We start from the raw sequence: 27,208 nt of genomic DNA, 5'->3' as shown, positions 1-27,208 counted from the left end.
GAACCATGAGATCATGACCTGAGCTGAGATCAAGAGTCGGCCGCTTAACCGACTGAGCCACCCAGGTGCCCCACATACTAGGTATTCTATAAATCTTTGCTTAATCAAAGTATGAATGAGAATGAAGATACATATGGGAGCCTGTTTCCCTAGTCTGAGAAGAAATTATTCATGTTTATTGTGTTGCATGGAAAATGATAACATTCTAGTTCCCAATTTTCATATAAAATGCATTTAAAATCTGTTTATGATAGACTATCCTAATAATTGTTAGCATCTAATAGCAATTGTTAATGTATGTGGCTATAAAAGTCTTCTTATGGCTGTTATTAAGCATGCGTTTTAGAAGCACCAAATGCTTTAGTTATTTCAATACAAATTAATAGTTACCTGTAAGTCAATCATGATAATAATTCACTTAAAAGGTTATTATGATGAGGTCACAAAGTTAGAGAGAAGTTCAAGTGCATTTAAATGCCAACAGAACAATCCTAATTGTTCTATACTCTTTTCAAATTCTCTTTCTGAAGTATAATTTCATCTCTCAAACAGAAATCATGGTACATTTTGAAATCAATATTTCCCCTTTTCAACAACTGTGATAGTTAAAAAGTGCCAAAAAGTAATATTCTTATAGTTAAAAAGTGCCAAAAAGTAATAGTCTTAAAAGTATTTCCAATAAAAAGACAAACACTAGCATAAAGCTAGCTTTCAAATCTGCAATGGAAGGCACGATGTTATCTTTATGAGGGTAGAAATTATTGTTTATTGCCATATTTTTATGTGTATGCATATCAAATATGTGTATGCATACCAAATATAAGTGAATTTCATATAAATTAAAGACCAAGGTGCCATTCTTTTCATTGCCTGTAATTTTAAACTTAGCAATTATTTGAATCCATTATAGCAATAATCCAAACGAATTGCCACTGCACCCTATTGAGAAGCCTTGGTTTCTGAAGGTCATGATTAATCTGTATTAGGGATACATTCTATTTTGAAAGTAAGGTGCAGAAGCATTGATGGAGCCTTTCCAATGAGGGATATTCTGTACGAATGTACACTTCCGTGAGCAGGGCTTGCTATGTGAATACAAAGTGACTTGCTAAAGCCCAAACAAACAACAAAAAAAAAGTATTTTGCTTCTTCTTGGAACTCTAGCCAGAAAAATGGATCTACAGGATTCATTTGGATACTAAATAGAAATAGGTAAAGAGAAGACTTTAACTGGCTTGTCACTTGTTCTCCTGAGCCTTACTTGGGTGTGTGAAAAAAATAATGTGCCCGACTCTGTTCTGAACAGATGGATGCAGAATCCTGGCCACCAACTGTTCACATCCAGGCTCAAGTGAACTTCCTCCAATGTGGCCGCTTTCCCCAGAGGGGCCCACAGCTGCCCAGAAATGGGCACTCCCTAACAGCAAGCTGGTGACTGCAATTTTACAGCTCTGTTTATGGAAACTGGGTAGAAAATCATTAAGCTACCTCTGTTGTTTCCAATGATTGTAGCCAAAAGTTAAGGTGCCAGCAGCATTCATAATCGCTGGTAGCTGCTCTCTGGATGACATCATTATAAGTTGCAATAGGAAATAATGGGTCACCACAAGTATGCATTGAAAAGTGTGCCTTTGAAAACATCTTCCCACCAGACAAGCAACCAAACAAAACTCGTTCGTTTCAGATAGTTCCCATTGATTTTCTTTATGTAATTGTTATTGACTTTAGTCTTCTAATATTATTGTACTTACTCTCTTACTTATGAGGGTACTTAGAAACAAGATTGAAATAAGCGATATTCTCCATTATGCATTCTTTGCAGAGAATGAAACCTATGGATTAAACAAATGCTTTTAAAAAAAATCAAGGCCAGAACATCTAAATATTGTTCTCTAATACTAAATTGTTCTAGGTGCATGGTAATGGGCACTCAATATATGCTTGTACATTCATCAGTGAATGGTTCACAAATCTTTGAACATCTCCTTAGCTTAAGCCTCAGTTTCTTCACCTATTCCCGGTGCTGGCGGAGTTCCTGGAACATAGTAGATGCACCATAATCATTTGCTGAATTGAATTTATGCAATTACATTAGTTCTGGGATTAAGTGTATAAAGTTGTATATGTACATGTGTGTGGTCTCTGTTAATGAAAAGCATATTTCTTTAAAAATTCCTAGCAAATTATTTAAATAATCTAGGCAACTGAATACCCGTCCCATACAGATTGTATGCTCCATTACAATTGGTTATATTTTCCTCTACATTGGCCCAAACTGGCAATTTAGTGTGCTGCCTTCTTGGTATCCACATTTGAAACGGAAATTCTTGCTCCCATGAGCAAAACGACTTTAAAATTCTGCAACTTCCTGTTACTTAAATGTGTCTAGGGAATCCCTAAAGTTGAATAAATGCTTTAGGAAATCTACCCACAGTATCAGGCTGTGGACTTCCAGAAGCCGTAAATCAGTTCTTCTGAAAGGAAGGAAAGTGACAGAGCCCTCTGTACTTTGGAATTAGAAATGGAAACCATGCTTTTGAAGGAACTAAAGGGAGACAGCTGCAGACCAAATGGATTAAGGACTCCAGGGAGCTGTGGAAGACTGGTAAGGAAAATGAGAGAGAAGAATGTCAGAGAAAATACAAAGAGTAGGCAGCAGAGGAGAGAATTTTCAAAAAAATGGTTAAAAGGACTGTCGAATTGCCAGGACAGAAACAAGCTGAATTTCCTTTTATGAAATCCCTAGTTATCAACTGCCCCTTCCTTCCTGGGTCTTCCAAAAGAGTAACAAAGAGACAGCAAGAGTGAGAGCGAGAGATGATCCTGGTTTTAAAGCCTATATTCCAGTCCCATGGCTGTTATGGTTTGCCCACCTCTCATTGTGCCAGAATTCCCTTTTCATTTATGAGTTATTTCCTTAATCGTTGGTTACAGAATTTCCTTAGACACAGAGCGTTTCGAGTCACTGGACAAGCGCCTGGCCAGATGTTCCTTTTTCTTCCTCCCAGAACTCTTAGTTGGGAATTGAGGAGGTATCCTGAAAGTCTTTTCCCTCCGCAGTTCAGGGTTCTGGTAGATCTTAATGAGGAATCTTTCCTTTATTTAGGATATTTATATATGCTTTATACATATACATGTTTTTGTTTTGTTTCAGAGAAGGGTAGTAGGTTTTGGGAAGGTTCGTTTACATATTCGTGGCAAGACACAGATTTTACAGCCATCCCTCCCCCCGTCGCTTTTTCAACAGCCCAAGAGAGAGATGGTTCTGGAAGCAGTTGCTATCCCCCTACAGAGTCGGGTTGTCATCTTTTGTTTCTTTGTTGGCAGAGCGGTGGGGTGTGGGTGGGGGTGGGGTGATGAACGGCAGGGATCCAAATGATTCCTGCCCAAAGCTGAAGGCGGTGTTGGAAAAGGGACGGAGGGGGTAAAAAACAGCTCTTGATTCCCAGATTCTTCCCCCGAGAGTGTTCAGCTCGGTGCATTTCCTCCCCTCGGTGGTGTGCTGGGCTTACAATTCCCCCTTTGCAAATACCTGTATCAAAACCTAGGAAGAAGGGAACACACGGTTCCGAGATCTCCCCCTGGCGTCACCCTATACTACCTCTCTTTCGAAAACCGAATCTGGTCCCCTTGCTCCGGCGCGCAGAGACAGTACAGCCCGGAAGCCATCCTCGCGCAGCTGCCACCACCCAGGGTGGAGAACAGCTGGAAGCTTTGGTGTGCGCCCACCGCGCCGCGAGCAACTCTTCTTGGTAATTAGCGCCAGCCAAGGCTCCAAATGTGCCTTATTGCAACCCCTAGCGGGCTCTCAACTCGGCAATAGCTTCTCGCTTTCCTGTCCCTGCTCTTGCGGAGGAAAATTACAAACGTGCGTGCACACAAACACATTCACACACGCCCTTCTTTCTTCACTCAAGAAAATCATCAGTAAACGTCCTTCTCCCAAAGAAGGTTCGACTCTTCTCGCTCTTTTTTCTTTACCTACCGGTTAGCGGTACCCGCTAACACACGCGGGGCTCTCTTCGCTGCTCTGCGCGCCCCCTACCTGCCTACGCGGGGGTGGCGCCGGGGGGAAGGGGGTCTGGAAGTACGCAAGACTCCTGTTTCTCCAGTTGGTGCAGCTCCCCTGGCTCGGCACTTGGTATCTCCCACGGTCTTGCTCTCCCTGCGAAGCCGGGAAGGAGAAGGCGACTGTGGGCGTCGCCGCAGCCCTTCCCGGAACCGGAGTCAGACTCCAATAGGGCGCCAACGCCTCCCTCTTCAGTCTCACATCTGGCCCAGGCGTGCAGATGTTGGCGGCCAGAGAGTTCCTCCACGCGAGGCACCCCAAGTCCTGAGCATGCCCAGTAGGACTCCTAAGGCTTCCGAAGCGAGTTTCTGGACAAGCAGATTCCGCTTTTCCGCTTTTTCTGGGAAGCTGGAAAGGGTGGGAAAGGAGGGATCCAGGGCTTGGGGCAGCGCGCTGGGTTCGCTGGGGTACGTGCCCCGGTGCCCGGCGAGGTGAGGGGCGGAGCTGTTTAGGGAGCCCAGGGACCAGGGCGGCTAGGCTGGGCAGGAGCTGGAACGATGCCCCCCCGCCCCCCTCCTCCAGGGGGACTTTGTCAGTGCTGCGCTGACACGCCACCAGGAGGCTGCGGGTGGCCGGCCTTGGCGCGCTGGGGTCACACTGTCAGCTGGTGGCAGTCAGTGGTGCTCTCACAGACGGACGCGAGAGAGCTTGCGGGTCACTTACACATGGCACTCACGGGCTTGGCTTTTCTGGAAGGGCGGGGGAGAGGGGAGAAGGAGAGACCCAAACAATTTCTCTCGCTCGATTTTTCTTTCTTCTTCTTATTTATTTATTTAGCCAAAGTTATACTGGCAAGAGACTTCACATTCTTTCTAAGTCAGTCCTGAGGCTTTACAGAGCACAGCAGTGCTCACGCTCCTTTGTGTGTGTCTGTGTGTGTGTGCGTGATGTGCCCGCGTGTTTGTGTATGTCATGACTATGAAACACTGTCCCAGGTTGGTCTTGGGGGTGACAAACACTCCTCTAAACCCCATACATCACCTAACCCTCGGGAAAAAATAATAAAAGCTAGTCGTGACAGTCCCCTGGCTAGGAACTCAGGGTGGTACGAAATCTAAATTTTGTCGATCCATATTTCCTTCCTCTGCTCCCATCTCCAGCTTTCTCCTTCCCTGTCTCCATCCTCTAACACCCTGATCTTTCTCATCTTGACTTCCTTTCCTCTGCCCATTACCTGCTCCTTCAGCCCTCCTCCTGCTCCTCCTCCCTCCCCCCATCTCAGCTGCGGCTAAAACCTGGAGTCTTGGGGAAAAGGGAAAAAAAAAAACAAAACCCTCGGCTGTAGAGCTGTCAAACCGGGCATGCTCAGTAGACAGGGCAGGTTTTTTGGTCTCGAGTAGCGGAGAAACATTTTTTGCACCACCGCTACCAGCCTTAGAGCGCGGCGGCGGCGGCCACGGCAACATCAGCACAGCCATCAGCCGTGCAGACGCCCCGCACCCGGGAGCGCGGCGGGCTCCGGCTTAGCCCGGAGTTCACCTCCGAGTGCCCCGGGGGCTGAGCTCACCCCTTCTGCTTGCACACACACGCACACTCTCTCTTTCACGGACACACACGCGTATACACACACACACACTCTCTCTCTCTCTCTCGCGCGCGCGCACACACACACACACACACACACACACACACACATACACACGACCCCGGGCGCAAGCACCCTCCTGGCAAGGAACGTCCGCTGGCGCGGCAGTAGCCAGGTTCGGTTCCTGCCCCCGGCGGCGGCCGGCTGAGAGCACCGCCGCCGCCAGTCAGAGGAGAGCGATGCGGGGGCCCAAGCGGCAGCTCAAACAGTAATGTGGATTTACAGTCGTTTCCCGCAGGAGCCGGCTGAGACGCCTGAAGTCCCGGGCACCGGCGGCGCCCGGCGGGGCTGAGCACCTGGCGAGGGGGCGGGGGACCGCACCTGGGGACGCCGCCGAAACTTGCGCCTGGACTAGGTAGGTACGTTTCTCGGGGTCCCCATCTCCTTTCTTCTGGCTCGCGGCCTCCACCCCCAACCTCCCACCCCAAGGACTCGGGCGAACTTCACCCCGAGGCTGCTGGCGACGGATGGCGGCTGCCGGCTGTGAACCGCGGTCTGCGTCCGCTCTGGGAGTCCTGCCCGAGGAAGCAGAACCTTTCCTCCTTCTTCTCTTGGTCTCTGCTGGGCCCGGGGCTCTGGACCACCCGGGGGAGGTGGGAGGTCGGCCTTGTTCGCAGTTCAAGCTTCCAGTGGGCCCTGGGGGCGCCGCCTTCGAGGGCTCGTTGGGCTTTACAGGCGACACTTTTGCCAACCAACTCCTCTGGTTGTGAAAGGCGGGGGCGGGGGGGCCGCCTCGGCTTTCGCGCAGAGCCGGGGCGCTCTAACAAGTGGACCTGGACGCTGGAGAGGGGAGGTTCGGTCCGAGGAGAGACAGGGGTCGCCTCTCCCCGGCATCCTTCCCACCTGGAGCGTCCGCCTGGGGCTCAGTCACTTAGGTCCCGCTACTGCCTTCCCTTCGAGAGAAGATGCCTAGGGGCTAGGACGCACTTTAGTACCTGTTTGCTTCTGAATTTCCTTTTGAACCCCACGCGGGGAGCCCAGATTCGGAGGTGGGGGGGGGGACTCTAGAACCTCCTTCTTACCTACGCCGTCTGGGGCCCCACTCGATTCGTCCTCCCTACACCCCAATCTTTGTCAAAAGAGACAGTCATTACGCAGTAGTCGGTGCTCTGGGAGCCGTCGGTGTTGGCTTTAACCACGCGCTCAGCTGCGCGGGTTTGTGTGTTTTTTTGCATTTCATCCTGAGACGTGGTCCCAGGAATCTAGCAGTGTCCAGTACAACTGCGGAGCGCCAAGTACCCTCTGGGCATGGCTGAGGAAACGTAACCTCACTTTCTCCCACTGCACAACGGGCGGATTAAGAATTCAGTTTTAGGGTGCTTTTCCTAGAGGTGGAGAAGGGAGACTTAGCGCGACTTGGTGAGTGGATGTGTTTACAGTCAGGAGTGCATTTAAACATTTCAGCAAACCCAGTGCATCCAGTTGTTTACAATTGCGGAGACAAACGATCTCACTCCACTAGTAGATGTCTCGACATCTATTTCGCCACCAGGAGAGTAGGGGCGGGGGCGAGGGCTGGTTTGCAGCTCGTGCTTGCCGTCGGCAGCTTAGGGTTTAGCAGATCTGCATCACTGCTACTGGCGATATGCTAATATGCGTAGGAAAACTCCACATTTTCCATACGAAGCAGTTAGTTGGTCAGGAGCCGCCTGAACTTTCCCGTTTATTTATTTATTTATTTTCCTGGAATGTTAATCCCGAGGTGTATTTGAAGTGGCCGGAAGAAATGCAAAAAGAAGTTTCTGGTGCTAGTGAAGGGAAATTAGTAGCCATTCGGTTTCAGAAACCAAAAGGAAACGAAATACCCCAGTGGACTCTAATAGGTACTGTTTGATTAACATTTAATTGATCGCGTTTGTGGTAAGTAAGGGTCACAGACAGATTCCTTGAATTTTAGATGGTTGCTCAATGATTATAACTAACAAACCAGGTACACTATACTGTGAGAGTCAGTGGCAACTCTTAACCTGTTTGGGAAGACATAGCAAATGTCTGCTTTATTGTTATCTTTTGGCTGAATATCCTGGCTGAATATCCTGATTCATCTTCCTAGTCCGAAGACATTGGATTTGGAGCGTAGGGTACTTAAGTGCTGCCAAGAAAGAGTACAGTCTAAGAAGAAAAGGATTTTTTCTATTAAAAGGAGATCCATAGCTTTACCTTATGCTCCATGATTACCCAGCATTTGTTCGTTTGCTCACCCCCCTCATTGCTCTTTCTATCTGCAGTGTGGAGGAAAATGAATTTTTATAAGACACAGTATGACCCTTACGGTAAATAAATGGAAAAGCAGAATCCTAGTTTTGCCATTTTGGTCGAAGTTTATAATACTTTTTTGGGTGATATGTTAACTAATTTACTATTGTGAAGTTTTTTTTTTTAAGGTAGTTAAAAGCTTTCAAGTATGCCCAGGTAATGTTGGAACTTTTTAATGATAATAAAAGTCACAAGGTACATGTGAAGAGGGGTTCAGGTAATTTCTAAAATGAATCCATGCTTTAAATGTTATTTGAAAGTTTTCAGATTGTCCCCCAGAATGTTTTTGATAAACAGGTGTTTCTGGAAAACAACTCTACAAAACAAATGTTGACATTCTCATAATAAAATTAATGGAGTCTAGTCCCTAGAACAATGTCAGACACAGTAGAAAATGAGTATTTTTTAATACATGAATTAGTATTTACCATTAGTTCTAGGTCCAGATTATGAACAAAATATACAGTGAGGCTGAAGGAAAGAAGGCTTTGCAGAATCATTGTGCTGTAAGGGTGATTAAGAGAGACTCCAGATACTCAAATATTTAGGAGTGTTAAAAAATAAAATCAGATTATATGTAATCACTGTCTCATTCAAAGGCCTAATTGGAAGTCCAAGTCCGAACACCCTAGAAGTCTCATTGTTTTAATTCAATTATCATATGTGTGAATAACACTGACATAATCATAGTTCCCCTTATAGTCATTGTACCTTTTTGCCTTTAATACAAAGATTCTTGCTGAAGCAAAATATGTTTTTGATATGTTGCCTCTGAACTTTATTTTCCATGACGACCTTAAAAAACATGGAAATGGTAAGAAGGTTCAGTGTTAGTTAACATAACACATTTTTTTCCATTCTATGTTAGAGATAGCAGTTAGAATCCTTGTAATTTTTGCTTGAAGCTTGCTTTTCCCAGAAGTCCATCACTTTCAGTTTTTAGTTTATCAAGTGCTTAGTATAGATTATGGTTAATAAATCCCCTAAGGTTTCTCAAACTATTTATTTATTTATTTATTTATTTACTCACTTACTTACTGACCTGAGGTCAAAAGAAGACCAGTACTTTGCATACTCATGATTTTTTTTAATGAAAACAAATTTTTTAATAGTACTCACATATTTGTTCTCTCTTTCTCTCTCTCTCTCACACACACACACAGACACAGACACACAGACACACGCACACTATCTAAAGAATGCCATGCATCATATATAAAACATGTATAATAATTTTATGAAAATTCTATATATATATTTAAATTCCTGTCAATTTACCTTCAAATGTAGGAATCCATGCATACTTAAAAAAAAAGAAGCTTTCCATCATTTGCCATTTGGCATGAAGGTTTGAACTGGATTACTAGCACAACTACAGGCAGATTAAATCATGAAGAATATTGTAGGAGAGAGTATTTAGCAGTTATGATCAACAGCATATATCCATAGCTGGGAGTGTAGCTGCTTCTGATTATAAAAAATTAAGAAGAATCAAATTTCAAAACTGTTTCCATATACAATAAGTGTTTTAAATTATCTGCAGGTTCTGAGTATTAGATTAAATCGCTATTTTGAATGTAGACTACTATTATTTTTCCTTCCCCTAAAAGGTAAAACATTCTGAATCCTGGCTTAATATGTTATTTCTTTCTGTTATTTAGGCTTAACCTATTATTTCTATTTCTTTCTGTTTTCCATTAATTTTTTTGAAAACGAGGAAAGTGAATATTAAATAGAACCAGCTAGAACCGTGCTTAGTTTGAGCAGGTGAATGCTAGAAAAGATTTCACACAGCTTTTGATTATTCCTAATAACCTCGATGGTCCAACCACAGGTGTCTTCAGTATGTGGTACTCTGTTATGACAATTATATAATGTAGTTTGCTAGGTGCAAGTTGGTACAGTTTAGCAAGACCAACAAAATTCTTACATTTGGAACCCATGAAAAATAAGGCTGAGGAAATTGGAATTTGATGGCATAAAGTGAAAATTATTGTATAACAATATTCATATCAGTTGCACTGTTAACATTTTTGTACACAATCAAGCAAACTAGTTTTAATTGGAGATGGTAAATATTTTTACAGTTGATGTTGGATTCCTAATATTTAAAAAATAATAATTTAGGGTCTGATAAATAAAGCCTGTTAAATTCTTATGTAACTTTAGGACTCATTTCTAGACCTGGAAGTATAATCTTGGATAATTTACAATTTTTTAAAAAATATGACTTTTACTTCCTGTCCAAGCCTCCACGTTAGGTAAACAATAGCATATGGTGAAACATGCATATATGCCAACTAACCACTACCTCTTGGATGATGTTTTCAGTGTGATGTAATGATTCTGAAATATTGGGTTCTCCGTTCCCACTCTACTCTAACTGTATGAGTGGAGAAGCTAATTGAAAAATGAACATAGGAAAATGTGTTAAATGGTCTCTTTTCATATTAGTGGATCACCCCCTGTGAAGCTCTTACTCTTAGCCTTCATATCTGTGTTTATGGTAGGTATGGGCCAAGATTAGCATTTTTTTCTGGGTGCTTATGAAAGGTCTCTATGGCTCTATCTCAAATATGTAAGTGAAAAGTTCATCAACCATCCAGCTGTTTGGGGTAATACAGACAAACATCAGGTTTGTTGAGAGAATTTCTTACTTAGTTTCTAGAAGTTTGGAGCCATTTAACAGCCTGATGAATCTTAATATTTTTGTCAAAAAGAGAAAGAAAAAATAAAACACTTTAACATAATGTAAACTACATTAAACACTCTTGGATTACTATAAAATACATAATAAACTGTATGCCATCCTGAGTCTACAGCCTTCAATGAAATGCATAAGGAGATGTTTGCATCCCTTAGCAATTACAAAAACAGAAACACACTGGCTTTTTCAACAAGCCAGGATATTAAAAACTTTAACTTCGATTCTGCCTACCCCCACCACCCCCGCTACTGATTCATCGGTTTAAAGAAATCAACTTAAAGAGTTTGATATGTTGGCTTCTTACAATTTTCTGCACCTCATTTTCCACCGATTCTTCTACTGCCATGGAAACTAGACGGACAGACAGCTGGGAGTCACTAATTCAGGATGGGAACCTGCTTGTTAGTTTAATTTCATGCCAGCCTGTTGGTCTCTGAAAGTAACCATAAAAGGCTGAGGAATTGAATTTGTGAGCAATAAATGATTAAGCAGAACAAAAAATCAGTGCCATCTCTGTCATTTTCCCGAAGATCTATGCCTTACCCTCTCTGTCCCCTACTCACGCAGTTCTTTAAAAATAATCACAGAAATAGAGGTTTGATTCGTGCATTCCTGTTGGTATTTATGTGTGCTACAGAGCGTTTTTGTTCTACGAGGACATTCGCAGCCGTAAAATAGTTTCGTAATAGCTATTATATTGAAAAAATATGTTCATTCAAATTATGATTTTGTAGACTTTGAAGAAGCCTAGTTAGTGATCATAGTAAAGTTAAATATAAATGATGCTTGACTTTTCCAGTAGGATTGGTTATTTTTCCTTTCCAAATATAAAAACAATTTTATTATAATATCTATGACCCACTTGTTTTTTTATTACAGCGACAAAATGGATTTGAAAACATTTATTTGAAATCTGTAAAACACTCATTTTACCCGTCACCATAAAGCATGCTGATTGTTTTAATTTTAATTGACTAAGTTGTCAGTTGATAAGTAGTCAACAATGAGGAAATTGCCTTTTAATGTTTCTCATATTCTGTTGTAACATTTTTGTGGCTGATTATGACTTACAAAATTGAATTTTGGAATCACAAACTCTAATATGAGCTGAATTGCAATCCATGTTAAGCCTTTTGCAATATTATCGGCTGTGGGTCCTGATAAACTAATATTTTTTCTTGTGAGTTTATGGCTGTAAACAAATTTCTATATTATGGCTAAGAAAGAGTGATTCCCAAAAAGGATTTTGATGATGAAAAAAGAATGAAGATACATATTTCTATGTCAACAGGTATTTTTGTTTTAAAGTGACTAGAATTTCAAAACATAAATATCTCAGACAGAATTATTAACGACAGAATGAAGTAGTGATTTAAAAGTTTAGGAAAAACAATATTTACATTTTTACATTTTAGGGAATATTGATGATATTGGTATCCAGTTGTTGGGTACTGAATTTGTTAATTGGTTTACTTCTGTTACTTGAGCCATACTGGTGTGATATGAAAATATCTGAGTAAAACATGAAAAATTCAGTCAATCATCATTGTTGAACATGGAGATTCCCTACTATCTGTCTGTGCCCTATCTTCTGTGTCACGTCGATTTCCTCTAGCCTTTCAGCAGATGCATGACATCTGGATGTACGATGCAAAATAACAGACAATCATCTGGATGGTTCCAAATATCTGATCAATGAATTTTGGCTATTCATCCAAATGATGTTCTTGTGTTATAACCTCAGTTTCCCTTTCAAAATTACTGTATATTTACTTTTCAGTTGTTCTCCTATTTAGTAGAAAGGTACTGTGAATATTCAGGATGCTGATGCAGCTGTATATATGAAACTTTCAGTAGAATCCCTTTATGGTTGTATCAAAGGAAATCCATTTTCATTTTAATGTTAAGAATCACAGTTTAATGTTTTTAGCTGCCTGTATGAATGAGGATTTTTAAAGCAGCCAAAATAAAAGTACATTACATACTTCAGGGAAAATCTGTTCACTGGCTAAGGTCAAGGAGGAAATTTCCCAGTTGGATGATTTTGCATAATTGGTGGATTGTAAGTGTTTATATTACTTCTCGTGCCTCTATATGGTTTAGACACCTGTCAAAGAGAAGGTGCCAGATTAGATGGTCAATTGGTTTATTAGATATTATAATCCCTGTGTCACAGCTGTATATGGACATTTTAAGAAAACTCTTCAGTTGTTCAGAGAAATTAGAAAAAGATACTGCAGATGGCCTATCTCAATCCAGGTTTTTTCAGGTGCATTTAAAATTAAATGTCCTAAGAGATGATTAATTCAGGAAAGTTATTGATAATGAACTCATCTTATGCTACACATCCTTTGCACCCATGATGATGCCTTATTAAAGGTGTCTCAATCTTGGTAATTACCACCTGTGTTTAAATATAGAGGTGTATAAATACACTACAACCACAGGGTGACTGGAAGCCTTCTAAATCTGAAATGTTCCTAGCTAACTCAATTCCTATCAACAAAGTGTTTCTGATCAACATTTTGAATTTATACTCTGTGCATTACCCCCCTTTAGCATTAGTGATTTTCTTTTTTTAAAGCTGCTCTGCTTAATTGCAAGCATTTGAGTGATATTGTCGTGTGATCTCCTGCTCTATTAACTAGCCCCAAAATATGTTTGTGCTTATGTGTGTGGGGAAGGAGTTTTTTTCTAAAGGAATATTTATTAAAAAGTATACATACATTTTTGACATGCATTTTACAAACATCATTTACAGAAACATAAATCACTTATTTGCTTACTCTATGCTTGAAATGAATATATTTTTGTGATTGTGAATCATTATATGTTTAGAGCTTTAAGCAATGTAGGGAAGCATTGACATCATTGCTATGCAAGTCAAATGAGAAACTGCTTTTGGAAAGATAGTATTAATTTCACTAATGAGATTTAATGACCTCTAAGGGAAAACGCTGTGCAGTTGATTGGCCAATTGATACCTATTGCTTAGATTTGAGAAGACTCTTGTACCCTGAAAAAACAATAAAATCACTCTCATTTCTTCCCCCTTCCCTTTCTTTCTCTTTTCTTTCTTTCTTTCCTTCCAAGAATTGAGGTAGTGTATAGGTTTATGAGAAAGGAAATGCTGGGACATTCACTAAAGTGTTGGTAGTGCTTAACCTCTTTATTCTTTTTCTAAATCCGACCATTCCTTTATGCATATCCTAGCGAATTATAAGTGTAATGTGAAATACTATTCTTTATATTGGTTTTGGCTCATACATTCTTTCAATGATCTTGGGTAGAAGCTAAAATAATACACTGATTTCCTGGGATGTTATCTTTTATTACAGATTTACTCTGTGCACATATCCATACATTGTTGGTGCATTTGTGATTTGTCTTTCATGTTTAGTGTAATAAAATGTCAACCCTTAGGTGTGACACCATTTATTTTTGGTTTCAAACCCATGAAGTGTTAACACAAGGGTGCTACATTTTTTCCCATTGTTTTGTTCTTTTCTCGCATTTGAGATATTGCCTTGATGAAACATTGGACAACTTGTGAAAGTGAGGCAATTTTAATGTAAACAATTAGAATTCAGTGCAATGGAAATATTTTAAGGGTAATTCAACACAGAATCGAGAAAATTTCAACAATATATTTCTGTAAAACATGGGATAAAACATGTTTAAGGAAATGTTTAAAACAGCAATAGATGTAGTGAGAGAACTCTGGTCCCAGATATTTAACAAAATACTTGAGACTTCTTTGTTGTTGAAAAGGCAGAAAAAGAATCAACTTTACACAGAGTTCTGGGACGATGTGTGTTGAAGTCCCAAGTCTTTTCCATGAAGACTTCAGTATTACACAGGTTTGATTGTACATCATAGTTTTTTTTAGAGAGAAAGAGAGCAAAAGAGAGCTAGTGAGCGAGAGAACAGGGGAGGGACAAAAGGAGGGGGAGAGAGAGACTCAAGTAGGTTCCACCCCCAGCAAGGAGCGTTACATGGGGCTAGATATCATGACCCTGATATCATGACCTGAGCCGAAATCAAGAGTCAGACGCTTAAGCGACTGAGCCACCCAGGCGCCCCTGATTATACATCATAAAATAATCTTCATGAAGAAAAAACACCATATGTTCATTTTCGCATTCATTCATTTGCCAAAACTTTTTAAAAGTGCCTGTGTTTACCCAGTGATACAAAGACACTTTAAAAACTTACCATCTAAGGGTGCCTGGGGGGCTCAGTCCGTTAAGCGCCGACTTCCGCTCAGGTCATGATCTCACAGTTTGTGGGTTTGAGCCCCACGTCAGGCTCTGTGCTGACAGCCTAGAGCCTAGAGCCTGCTTCAAATTCTGTGTCTCCCTCTCTCTGCCCCTCCCTGCTCATGCTTTGTCTCTTTCTCAAAAATAAACATTTAAAAAAAAAATTAAAAAACTTACTAATGGAGGAGACAGACATATAAGCATATTGTTATATAACAAGCCCTCTAGAAGAGGAAAAATTAGAATACTCTGGAAGCTCAAAGGTATAGACAGTTTTACAAAAGATGTATCATGAATTGGCTTTTAAAAAACAGCTAGGAATGTTTTAGTCAGAGAACAGGGGAACCACATTCTACATGGAAAGGATTGCAAGAGTGCACAAGGCTAAATTAGCAATGAAGAATACCAACCCAGGATAATAGAGTTTCATTTTATTTCCTATCCAGGTGGGGGAAGATATTTTATATATTTCCTTGTGCCTGACACACAGAAGATGCTTAGTATATATTTGTTGAGTGAATGAATGTACTAAGATTTCCCTGTCTGGAGAGTTAAACTGGAGAATGGTGGTTTTTCTGCTGTTTATCCAAAATGATGCAATGTAGTATGTTGTAGCAGAGTCTACTGAACTAATGAGGGACCTTAGGGGCAGGCATATGGGTGGCTCAGTCGGTTGGGCATCTGACTCTTTATTTCGGCTTGCATCATGATCTCACAGATTGTGAAATTGAGCCCTGAGTTAGGCTTTGTGCTGACAATGCAGAGCCTGCTTGGGATTCTGTCTCTTCCTCTCTCTCTGCCCCTCCCCCTGCTCATGCATGTTTTCTCTCTCTCTCTCTCTCTGTCTCTCTCTCTCACTCTCTCTGTCACAGTAAATGAACTTTAGATGAGGGGCTTTAAAATGGTGGGGACAAGTCACCAACTTTGGGTTTTAGGAAGATGACATCTGTATGAAGAATGGATTGAAATCGATTAAGAGTAGTAGAAGTGAGACATTGAGAGACTGTGTTGCAACTGAGCAATTATGAGGATATGCACCAAAAACAGTGGCAGATGGAGGTGGGGCAAGGAATTCGAGAACCACTCATAAGGTAGCCTTAGGAGGACTTGGAAAATGAAAACATGTAGAGGGTGACGGAGAGGGAGGAGGGACTCTGAGACTTTGGCTTGGGAAATTAGGTAATGCTATTAAGCAGTATAGGGAAAATAGAAGAAAAAGTCTGTTTTGGTGGGGATAATGAGGTCAAGTTTGGATTTATTTAATGTAAGATGCCATCCAGACATCCAGATGGGGATGGTTTGTAACAGATGGAAATCCAGATCTGAAGATGAGGTCTGGAGGTAGATATTTGTGTGTCATTGGTCAATGTAGTAGTTGAAATCATAGGAATAGGTGGGGGAGTTCCCCTAAGGAGTGTATATGGGGTAAGAAGAGACGCAAGGATGAAATCCTGAGAAACTCTGGAGAAACTCTGGACTTTAAGAGGTTGGTGAAGTAAGAGAAGCCTTCAATGGAAAGCAAGTCAGATTAAGGTCAGAGAGGTAAGAGGCAAACCAGAAAATAATGAAATAGAAGCTAAGGAAGGAAAGGATTTTATGAATGCTATCTGAACAAAGCCATGAACAGATTATTCATACAATGGTCAATAAATGTGAAAAAAAAAGCTCCATCTTCAATGATCAAAATAAATGCAAGTTAGAAACAATAAAAACAAGGACTTTTTTGGTCGGTTTTGTAAGATACTGCTCAGTGCACTTGTTCAAGCTCCACACCTTAGAGTCCTTCTTGATTCATTTTTTTTAACACCTAACATCCAGCCAATTAACAAATGTTGACTATACCTTCAGACTGTATCTTGTCTGAAACATTTTATCTTCACCATTAACACCTTAGACCAAACCACCATCATCTCTCACCTAGAATACTGAAATAACTCCTAAGTGTGCCCCTACACACATTTTTGCCCCTCTATAGTTTTCTACACAGCAACCAGGGTGATCCTTTTAAAACATAAATAAGATCTTGTGATTTTCCTTCTCTTTGCCCTCCAATGGCTGCCTTCTTCTTACACTTAAAACAAAAATTTGAAAAATAATTTTAAATCTTTGCTATGGCCTTCAAGGCCCTGTGTGATTTGGTCTGTTTTTGGGTCTTGCATCTTACTGTTTTCCCCACCAAACCTTGGTCATAACATTCTAGCCACACTGTCCTCCATTTTGTTTCTTAGACATGCCATGCATTTTTTGTCTCTCAGGGTCTTTGCACTTGCCATTTCCTCTGCCTGAAATGAATTTGCTCCAAGATTTCTATAAGCTTACTTTCCCACTTTATTCAGATCTTTGATCAAATATTCCTTAATCATAGAGGCCTTCCTTGGCCATCCTGTGTAATGAGTCCAGTCATGATTCTTCATTTCCTGTGCCTTTTTCCATTTCTATTTTTCCTCATATTACTCACCACTACCTGGTACCACACTGTATTTTTATGTATTTATAATTTGTCAAATGTACTAGCATATTAGCTCTATGAGGGCATGGACTTTGTGTCTGTGTTGTTCACTAATGCATCCATATCACCTCGCACAGTACCTGGTACATAGTAGGTGTTTAGTAAGTATTGGGTGAATGCATGAATGAATATAAGGACATGATGAAATGTTCATTGGTATAGATTTGGCAGTTTGCAGCAAAAGCCTTAAAAATGCTCATACCCATTTGACCCAGTAATTCTACTTCTTGGAATTTGTCCTAAAGAAGTAATGCAAAGTGCAGGAAAAGCTGTATTGGCAAGGATTTTCACCAGAAATATTAATAATGGAAAAAATGAAGGAACCTAAATATTCAACAAGGGAATTGCTAAGTGATTTATGGTACATCCAGACAATGTAATATTTTATGGCCATTAAAGATGATGTTTACAAATATTTTATGATAAAAACAAAACATTTATGTTATGCTATCAAGTAATAAAGCAGGGTACAAAATTATATTTACCCAGTATATAAGAAAGAAAAAAAAGACTGGAAAACGATGCACAAAAGTGCTAAAAGTGATTATTTCTGTGTGGAGGAGGTAGGTATTAAGTGATTTTTTTTCTTTTATACCTTCTGCATTTTCCAGATTTTCTGCAATAAATCTGTATAACTTTCACTGCAGAAGAATACACTTAGAAAACAAAGAAACAAGAAACACAAAAATAAATACTGCCACCTTAGAAGTGAAGTTTCAGTAATAAATAAGAGAGGGTAAACCTGTTATCCTTGAGAGATGGTGCTAGAGGGAGAGGAACATACAGATGTGACTGGGGTAGTATTGTCTCTCTCCTTTGTTTTGAAGAGATCTACAGACAGGGAAAATGATTGAGATCCACTGATCCAATCTAGTCTTTAGTCATTGGAGAGCCAAGGAGGGCTGAGTTTATCCTGTTGGGATTTGAACAGGATGTTCAAGGGAGATTAGGCAAGTTAAGACTTCTTCACATTGCTGTGGAAAGCACTAGCAATTTGCTTCATGTAAAACAGGCGTGATTACTCACTGTATTTCTTCATGTCATGTAGTGAAAACAATTAAGTGAAGTTAGACTATAGATTACTTGGCTATTCAGCCACAGTCACCTCTAATGGAAAAGAAGAAAAATAGCATTGACAAGTTTTGGCAGGTCTCATCATTAGAAAGGCCCATATTGCCAGAAAAAAAAAGAAGCTGCAGCCAATAACGTAAACCTCGAAGTTCTCTAGGCCCTGAGGATGAAAGTGACAATACAGAGTGTTGTGGCATTAATTGTCTGAGAGCACTGATCATTGTAATGGGGAAACTGTCTCTGTTATTAACACAATTATTTTCTGCAAGGTCTTTGAGTAAACGTCCCATTAGAAAAATAGCATTAGGGCTTTCAAAGTATGTGTAGCAATATGTAAAGATATACTCATTAGTAAAATAAAGTGTGACCTATATGCAGCCCAAAGTCCCTTGAAAATAGAAAGTGCTAATAAGTTGTTATAGTTATACTTAGTATATAATTAACTATTGAAAATAAGTAAAAAATGGCCCATTTCCTAAACAAATAGAAATTATACCTTTAAAATTTATCTGCAGAACATATCTATCCACACACACATATATGCATCCTTATATGCATGCATATTTATATAAATATGTTTTTTTTAGCCAGACTCTTAGGCCATTCTTCTGCTCTCCTTCAATTTACGCATTTCATCTCCATAGCCAATCTCAGATGATTGGCTCTCTCATCTTAAGAGGCAGACAACTGAAAGATGTAGAATATTATTCTCTGTGTAGGACCAAACAAGAGGTGGTGGTTCTAATTAAAGTGTGGGTTAGATGAACTCTTAATGAGCTGTTCAGATTTGGCTTTAGAACTCTGCTTTGCAGGCTCTATCTCCAAAACCAATAGTACTTGAGATGCATTTCTAACATTTGCGGCTCCTGCTGTTTTTGCCTCTGGTGTGCATTATTAGGTTGTGTTCAATGATGGTCCTGTCAAACATTCTTTTTTTTTTTTCTAAAGGGTAGCTAGCCCCCATGCAGTATTAAGACAGTCAACAGTTTCTTTTTTGGAGATAAATTCTTGAGTGAAATAAAGAGGTGGAAGGTGAGGGAAGTGGTACATGTTTGAACTGGTAAATGATGGCAAGTGACCTGGGGTATCTTGTATAGATCGACATAAGAACTGGCCTTCTCTAATCATAAATGGGGAGATAGCCTCCTAAAGGCTTCAGTTTGAAGGCAGTTGAGAAGTGAGCAAAGAAGAGCTAAATAATTTCAAAGCCCCTCTTGCTTCCCAGTTCTCTGTGTATCTCACCAAGGCAAAATGCTGCATGTAGGGCAGTTTATTTTTTTAAAGCATTTTTTGCTAACCTCCTTGAAAATCAGCCTGATGGGTATGAAGCCAATTTCTACAGACTTGCTCTGGTATATGTGGCAGAAGAGCCAGAAATACTTTTTTGTAGTCAAGATCTAAGTACTTTCTGAAATGTCTTCCCTTGAGAGATTCTAACTTAGCACTGTTATGGAACCACATGAACACTTGAGCAGAACTATGTCTTTTTTGAGCAACATTAACAGTGATGAAAAATGCACATTGGGCAATTAGATTGCAACTAATTAAGAGTACCACTTCAGTCTATTATGAATGATTTATATATGATATATTGGCTATGGAGATCATTAGTAATAATATAATACTCTATTATTATCATTACAAGGTCACATTGATGATCTTTGTGAAACATGACAATAATGCTATTGACCTACATTTTTTTAAAAAACTGCATTTATATATTTTCTTCTGTCTTGATTTATTGTGTAGAAATTTTAAATTGTTTGTCCTTATTGATGAGATTTTGCCTCAATATAAAAAAAATAACAGTTGGGATGCCTAGGTGGCTCAGTTAAGTGTCTGACTGTTGGTTTCGGGTCAGGTCATGATCTCGTGGTTCGTGGGTTCAAGCCCCACATAGGGCTCTGGGCTGACAGTGTGGAGCCTGCTTGGGACTGTCTCTCTCCTTCTCTCTCTGCCCCTCCCCCACTCTCTCAGTCTCTCTCTCAAAACTAAATAAACTTAAAAAATAAAAAATAATGGGTTTGGGGTTTACTTGATTGATAAATTGGGGCCATAAGGTTAATTGAGTGCCAATCATAAAATATTGGACTACGACAGCTTAAAGTTTTTGTTCTCCAGCGGTGCCTGGGTGGCTCAGTCTTAAGGTTAAGCATCCAACTTTGGCTCAGGTCAAGATCTCACAGTTAGTGAGTTCAAGCCCCATGTGGGGCTCTGTGCTGACAGCTCAGAGCCTGGAGTCAGCTTTGGATTCTGTGTTGCACTTTCTCTCTGTCTCTCCCCTGCTTGTGTGCTCTCACCCTCTCTCTCTCAAAAATAAATAAATAAACTTAAGAAAATCTTTGCAGTTTTTGTTTTCCTTTTTCTTTTGTTTTAATTCACCACACTGCTTTTTCTAAAATGGATTTTTTGAAGCTTGTTTTTTGTTTTATTTATTTTTTCAATTTAAATTACAGTTAGTTAACATGCAGTGTAGTATTAGTTTCAGGTATACAGGATAGTGATTCAACACTTCCATACGACACCTGGTGCTCATCACAACAAATGGACTCCTTTATACCCATCAACTATTGAACCCATCCCCCCCACCAACCTAAAATGAATTTTTGAAGAATTTAAAACATAGTTTTTTTAATATATGAGTGATATATGTTCATTATAGAAAATTAGAAAATACAGATACACAGAAAGCAGAAAATCATATATATTTTACATACATATATATCTTTTTTAAGCTGGACTCATATAACTATTTTATAATGTGTTTTTTTTCATTTACCAATATATTGGTAACATTTGTGCGTAAATAATATATGTATCTATACACACATACACATACCACAAACACATGTATATATGTATATATATGTTTGTGTGTATATATGTATATATATGTGTATATACTTGTATATACGTGTATATACATATATATATGTATATGTGTGTGTGTGTGTAGAGAAAGAGATACAGACAGAGGAAGACACAGAGACACAGAGACGTGAAGAAACAACCAACTATGTAAAGGAAAATTTTATATTTCCCCTCTCCCACCTCTTCCAGAGTATAATTTAAAAGCAGCAAATCAAAGTCATAGGTAGAAATTATATGAAATGACAAATCCTAACAATCTCTTATTTAATAGCAGCTTAGTAATCTATCATATGGTTATTCCATGATTTTTTTTTAACTGAACTCCAATTATTGGGCATTTAGGCAATTTCCAGTATTTGTTATAAAAAACATCATGACAAAAATTCTTACACAATACCTCTTTGTGTACCTCTCTGATAATTGCCTTAGAAATGTATACATGCAGAGTAGGCAAAAGGAATGCATGTTTTTAAGGCTTTTGGTACCTACTGATAAGTTGCCTGCCGTAAATAGTGTACCAAGTTACACTACCACTGAAGGACTTTTAAAAGTTCATATGTTAAACATCTATATGACTTCATAGTGGGTACTGTACAAATCAAAGGAAGAAATGTATCTCTCAAGTTGAGTGAAATAGTAGGGATTATTATCAGGTATATTTCCTGCCTTGTTGCTCAGTAGCAAGTGTGGCCTATGGAGACATATAGTAAATTTTATAACTGTCGAATGAAGGAAGTCACGTGGGACATTGGAAAAATGACTGAACCAAAAGTGAAGGGACGTGGATTCTAGTCCTGGCTCTGCCTAGCTGCACATGTGACATTGTTCCAGCCATTTAACCTCTCAGTCTCTGTTTCCTTGGAATTGTTTTGAGGATTAAATAAAATGTGTATAGGAAAGCTTTTGGTAAACCATAAAAGACTATTTTAGTTTAAGAAATTGAAATTACTGTAAATTGTTTATATTGGTGAAAACTTCTTGAAACTGTGGTCATTTCTTCTCAAAATGAGTGGTATATTGAATAATAATTGCATGGTATTAAGTTGGGACAGTCTTTGTGGGTGAGAATTCCATAGCCCTCTGGGTATACTTATCGTTAATTAAAAAACTCCTTATTGGCAACATAGCTAATATAATTGTGTGAGGTTTTAAGCAGACCTTTTAGGAAACTGACCCCATTATCCCTTGTGAATTACAAAATGAAGTCTTATAATCACACCCCCACACCTACTCCTGCCCCAACCCCACATGTGTCTCTTCCTTTCCGTAATAGAAGGACTGCTTTGGATCTGCTTGTACAGATGTTTGAAGGATAATTTGGCCTAATTTGTTTACAGGAATTACAAGGGTGACCTTTATTCAGCTGTCTCCTTTTTGGTTCCAGTAACTTCTGGATCTACCAAGGTATGTGCATTCTACACTGAAATTTACTTTGGGAATTGAACACTTTGTTGCACAATGTGAAAAGAAGGGAATGTTTCACTGATAAAATCAGTTATGTTCATTGAGTGTCATGTACATGAAACGCATTATTTTAAATTTCTAAAAACTTACTTGGCCATTGTATAGGTAAGTTTGTGTTTGTACTTCTTAATTGAGAGTCTTTGCAAGATCAAATATGCAAGCTTTCCTACGTATTTGAATGACCCTATGACCTTTTTTATATACAGCTGCTAAAACCAAGAGACTCCTTGACTGATGGGAATATAGGCAAAGTATGTGGGAACAGCAGTGGCTAATGGATGTTTGCAGAACCATTTAGTGCTTCTCACTGACTGCAAATAAGCATGGTATTTCTCCATATCAATGGAAAAAATATTTTCATTCAGAGAATTTTAATGACAAAACAAATATTTGCCTCCTGAAATTAATGTTTTAATTTTTTAGGAAAGTCTCAAGTAAAATATCTGTATTAACATGGTATTGCATTCATTTATTTACCATTCTGTCCTTCCTTTCATCCATCCATCTACCAGTCTATATGCTCACTAAATACTTATTGAGCAACTACTGGGCAAAAGTTATTGTGTCTTTTCTTTTGGTAAATGTGCCAATGTAGAGAGAATTCACCTGGAGTATTGACAAAGCATTTGCTTCTATATTTAGTCCTCTGGTACATGGAATATGTGAGGAAATGTGGCGAGAAGAGGGAGACTTGGAGATTACTCAAAATCTTCAGTTATCTGAAAGACATCCCTCATTGGCCATCATTCTTATTAAAAATATTGGTCAATGTTCAGTACTTAGTAAGTGAGAAATCGAGAATATTGTTTTTTTTCTTTGCTACCTGTATATTGGTAGCGCTATGCATTATTGTTCAAATATGAATTCTCATCCTAACTTGTAAAAAAGTGAAAAGGACGATCTGAATTTGTGATAAGTCTTTGGAATCACTTTATACTTTCTTTAAAATACAAAACAATGAAAACAATGAAATTACAGGGAAATTACATGAAAAATGAAATCCTTAAAATCTTGGAATTTGTATTGCCAATCTAAAAATACCGTACAGGTATAGTAAGTGGTTTCTTTTTTTCCTTAAATTGGGTTTCAGTGAATTGAGATTAGTCTGTAATGGGAATTTTAAATGGATTTGTCAGTTTTAACTATGCATGTAGCTCTATTTGCCATTCTTCTTGAGGTACTGCCTTTAAGACAATACTATTGCCAAAAAGTTCAGATCACTATAGGAGAAAAAAAGTATCAGAAAATAAAATGACAGATTAAAAGAGAAACTTAGGAAGGAAGTTGAGATGTTTGCATTTTGTATCATTTGTGGAAATAATGTTCTTAATGTGGAAATTGTGAGTTTGCCAGTTGCATATTATTAACTAAGAGGTATTTTTTTAATACTTAAGGAAGCTTAAATGTGTGAAAAATGATAGTCTTCTTAACCTAAGGTGAATGAATAGATCAGAATGGAGGAAAAATGCCTAACAGGCCAAAAGAATGCACACTTATGAAAATAATTGGCACTAAATATTTAAAAGGTTCAGAGAGCAGCTAGTTTTTTCTCCCTTAGAGAGACAACATGATATACTAGAAAAGCCCTTGCCTGTTAATCAGAAAACCTGGGCTCTGCTCCCGGTCTCATACTAGTGATATGGGCCTCCTCAGGTCACTTTTCCACTCTGAGCCTTGGTTTTCTCATATCTATAATAAAAACTCTGGATAGCTCCAACTTTTTTCCTCCTCAGTCTATGATTTTTAGAAAGCTAAGGGCTCTTCTCAGGTATGCAAAATGGAATGAAGATTGGCCATTCAGTTGGAATACACATACCAGTTGTTAAAAAGATTGCTGCATGTTTAAGTGGTTTAGTGCATTGATAATAGGGCATTTATTTGTTTTATGTTGAAGTAGTTGTGTATCCTAACCCACTGCCCTCCCCACCACACACACACACACACACACACACACACACACACACCAGTATTGGCATTATAGTAAATCAAGTCAAGTACAAGCAAAGTTAATAGTCTTATTTTCCTCCTTGATAAAAATGCTTAACTTCAGGATGCTGCTGTGCTGCTCCTAAGTCTCTTGAAGTTCAGCAAAACTGTGTGTTTTCTTCCTCTTGCAGGGTGGCCATTCAAGGTCAAGCATCTCTCTGTAACTTGGAACCAGCCAAGTGCATAACCCGATGAATTCAGACTCCAGTGCTTTCAATCTGGCACCCTTCATGAGCACTGAGTTCATATTAAAACATTTAAAATATATTCTTCATCTAACATATCACAGCAATAACAGCCAGGGCACTGGACAGTGCATGGGAGCAAATAACCACTTGGAGTTAATGATCTGAGGGGTAGCCAAAGGACCATTGACTCTTCCTAGTCAGTCCTTCATCCCTATACAGGCCTATTCCTTGATGCCAAGCCTTCAATATTTTTCTGTCTCACATCAGGGTGAGTAGTGGCCATAAATACTAGCGTTTAATACATAATAATGAGATGTGGTAATGCAATAAAATATCAACAATTCTAGTACTATATAGAGATGGCTATTCTGATCAAATCCAAAAGAAGGAGTGGTAAATGAAGTTCATGAATCATAATACTTTAGAAGTGACTTTCCCTTTATTGATTTGAAATGAAATATAAGTAAGAATTCATATGGTTTAGGGGAGCAGTTCCCTTTTCTTTTTTGCTCCTTATTCTACTGATGAATGATCCGCTAGAAATAATAAAAAAAAAATGCCTCTGACATCTATTTTAAATAGATTTTTAAAATAGTGTATGTTCAGCTTCCCGTCCTTTTTTAGCACTATATTCAGCTTTGGAGATATATACAGCTCTGACCTAAGTAACAAATACAACTCTACAAATGTTTCCCTCCTCCCCCCCCCCCCCGGAAGAAGCATTTTTCACTTATTTATTACTGTGACAAATAATAAATTTCTACAACATGCCAGGTATGGTGCTAGGTGCTGGGGAAACAAAAATCAATAAGGGGCATGGTCCCCAATCACAAGCTCACGGTAGATAGGTGAAACCTGACTTACACACATAGAAATAAAAGAATCAATTTTGGTAGGTGTGGAATGCATATGAGTTTATTTGCTCATGGCATTCATATATATTTTTAATTAAAAACATTCACATATCAGAACCTACCCAATAGGGCAGTTGAGATATATAATCCTGAATAGCTCCCCACTCAAAAAGTCTTTGGGAATCACTGGTCATGATAGGCAGAATGGTCCCCCAAAGACATGCATGTCCTAATCCCTGGAATCTGTGAATATGTTGCATCACATGACAAAGGGTAATTAAACTTGAAGATGGAATTAAGGTTGCTTATTCAGCTGACCTTAAAATAGGAAGGCTATTCTGGTTAACTGGGTGAACCCGTTGTAATCACAAGGGTCCTTAAAAACGTGAAAGGACATTGCTGGCTTTGAAGACAGTGTCTATGAGCTGAGGATTGGGAGGTAGCCTTTCCAAGCTGGAAAGGGTAAAGAAAAGGATTATCTCCTACAGTCTCTAGAAGGGGATGTAGCCCTGCCAACACTTTTACCATAGTCCATCAAGACCCACTTCATACTTCTAACTCTCAGAAATGGAAGATAAATCTGTGTTGTTTTATGCCACCAAGTCTGTAGTAGTTTATTATAGTGGCAATAGAGAATTAGTACACTAAGGTTTACCCATTACAGAACATTTGCAGCAAAGTCTCTAGGTAGCAGTCATGATTGCTGAAAGGCATGGTTTATTCTGATCTTGGTGCACAGGGATATTTGTCTAGTGACCCTTTTTTTCCCCTGGATATCCATTACCAGGCCCCTCCATTAGAAGTACAAGCATTTATGAGATCCCTAAAATCCCACCAACAGTCTCAGGGAGAATATAGCACTCTTCCTCTCTCCTTGTATGAACCACTTTTGTCCCTTTACACCATCCCCTTGCCCCCCCCCCCCCATCTCTCTGCATTGATGTCTAGAATGCAAAGTTCGTGGATAGGTGAAAAGTAGAAAAATTTTCTTTCTTTCATGGGACACTTATAGGCACTACTGTCCCAATAAATTATCCTGACAAGGGTTTTATGACAAGCATAAAATTGAGAATTGAATATAGTATGAAACAGAAGTGTCAAGCTAGTGGCCTACTGCTCAGGATCAGTCCTCAGATATGTTTTGTTTGCAACCCAGGGCTCTTCTTTGTCTCTTTTCCCTCCCCACCCTCCCTTTCCTTTTATTTAAATGCTTACAGCTTGAGTATACCCTGTTCAGTTCCACAGTGTCTGCAACCCCCCTTTGTCTTAGTCCTTGCTTACCTGACTCATGTGTTATGAGTCTGATTCCTGTTCTGTAGAGGTTAAGTGCATATGCTTTCGGGTTTAAGTAGATAAAATGATCCAATTCTGGCCACATAATTTGCTGTA

General features: G+C 39.4%; 1 protein-coding gene across 2 annotated transcripts in view; it reads left to right on the top strand.

The window, feature by feature from the left end:
- Positions 1–5,658: 5,658 nt before the first annotated feature.
- TENM1 (teneurin transmembrane protein 1) overlaps positions 5,659–27,208 on the top strand; it is a 779,729-nt gene continuing 758,179 nt past the window's right edge. For both annotated transcript variants that reach the window (XM_053201635.1, XM_027054328.2), the window contains exons 1-2: positions 5,659–6,009; positions 22,665–22,731. The gene's annotated coding sequence lies outside the window, so the exon portion shown is untranslated. The remainder of the gene's footprint in view (positions 6,010–22,664; positions 22,732–27,208) is intronic.

Source organism: Acinonyx jubatus, chromosome X (genome assembly GCF_027475565.1).
Source record: "Acinonyx jubatus isolate Ajub_Pintada_27869175 chromosome X, VMU_Ajub_asm_v1.0, whole genome shotgun sequence".
Taxonomy (NCBI): Eukaryota; Metazoa; Chordata; class Mammalia; order Carnivora; family Felidae; genus Acinonyx; species Acinonyx jubatus.
The sequence above is the reverse complement of the archived record's forward strand: the minus strand, read 5'-3'. Positions and strand labels throughout refer to the sequence as shown.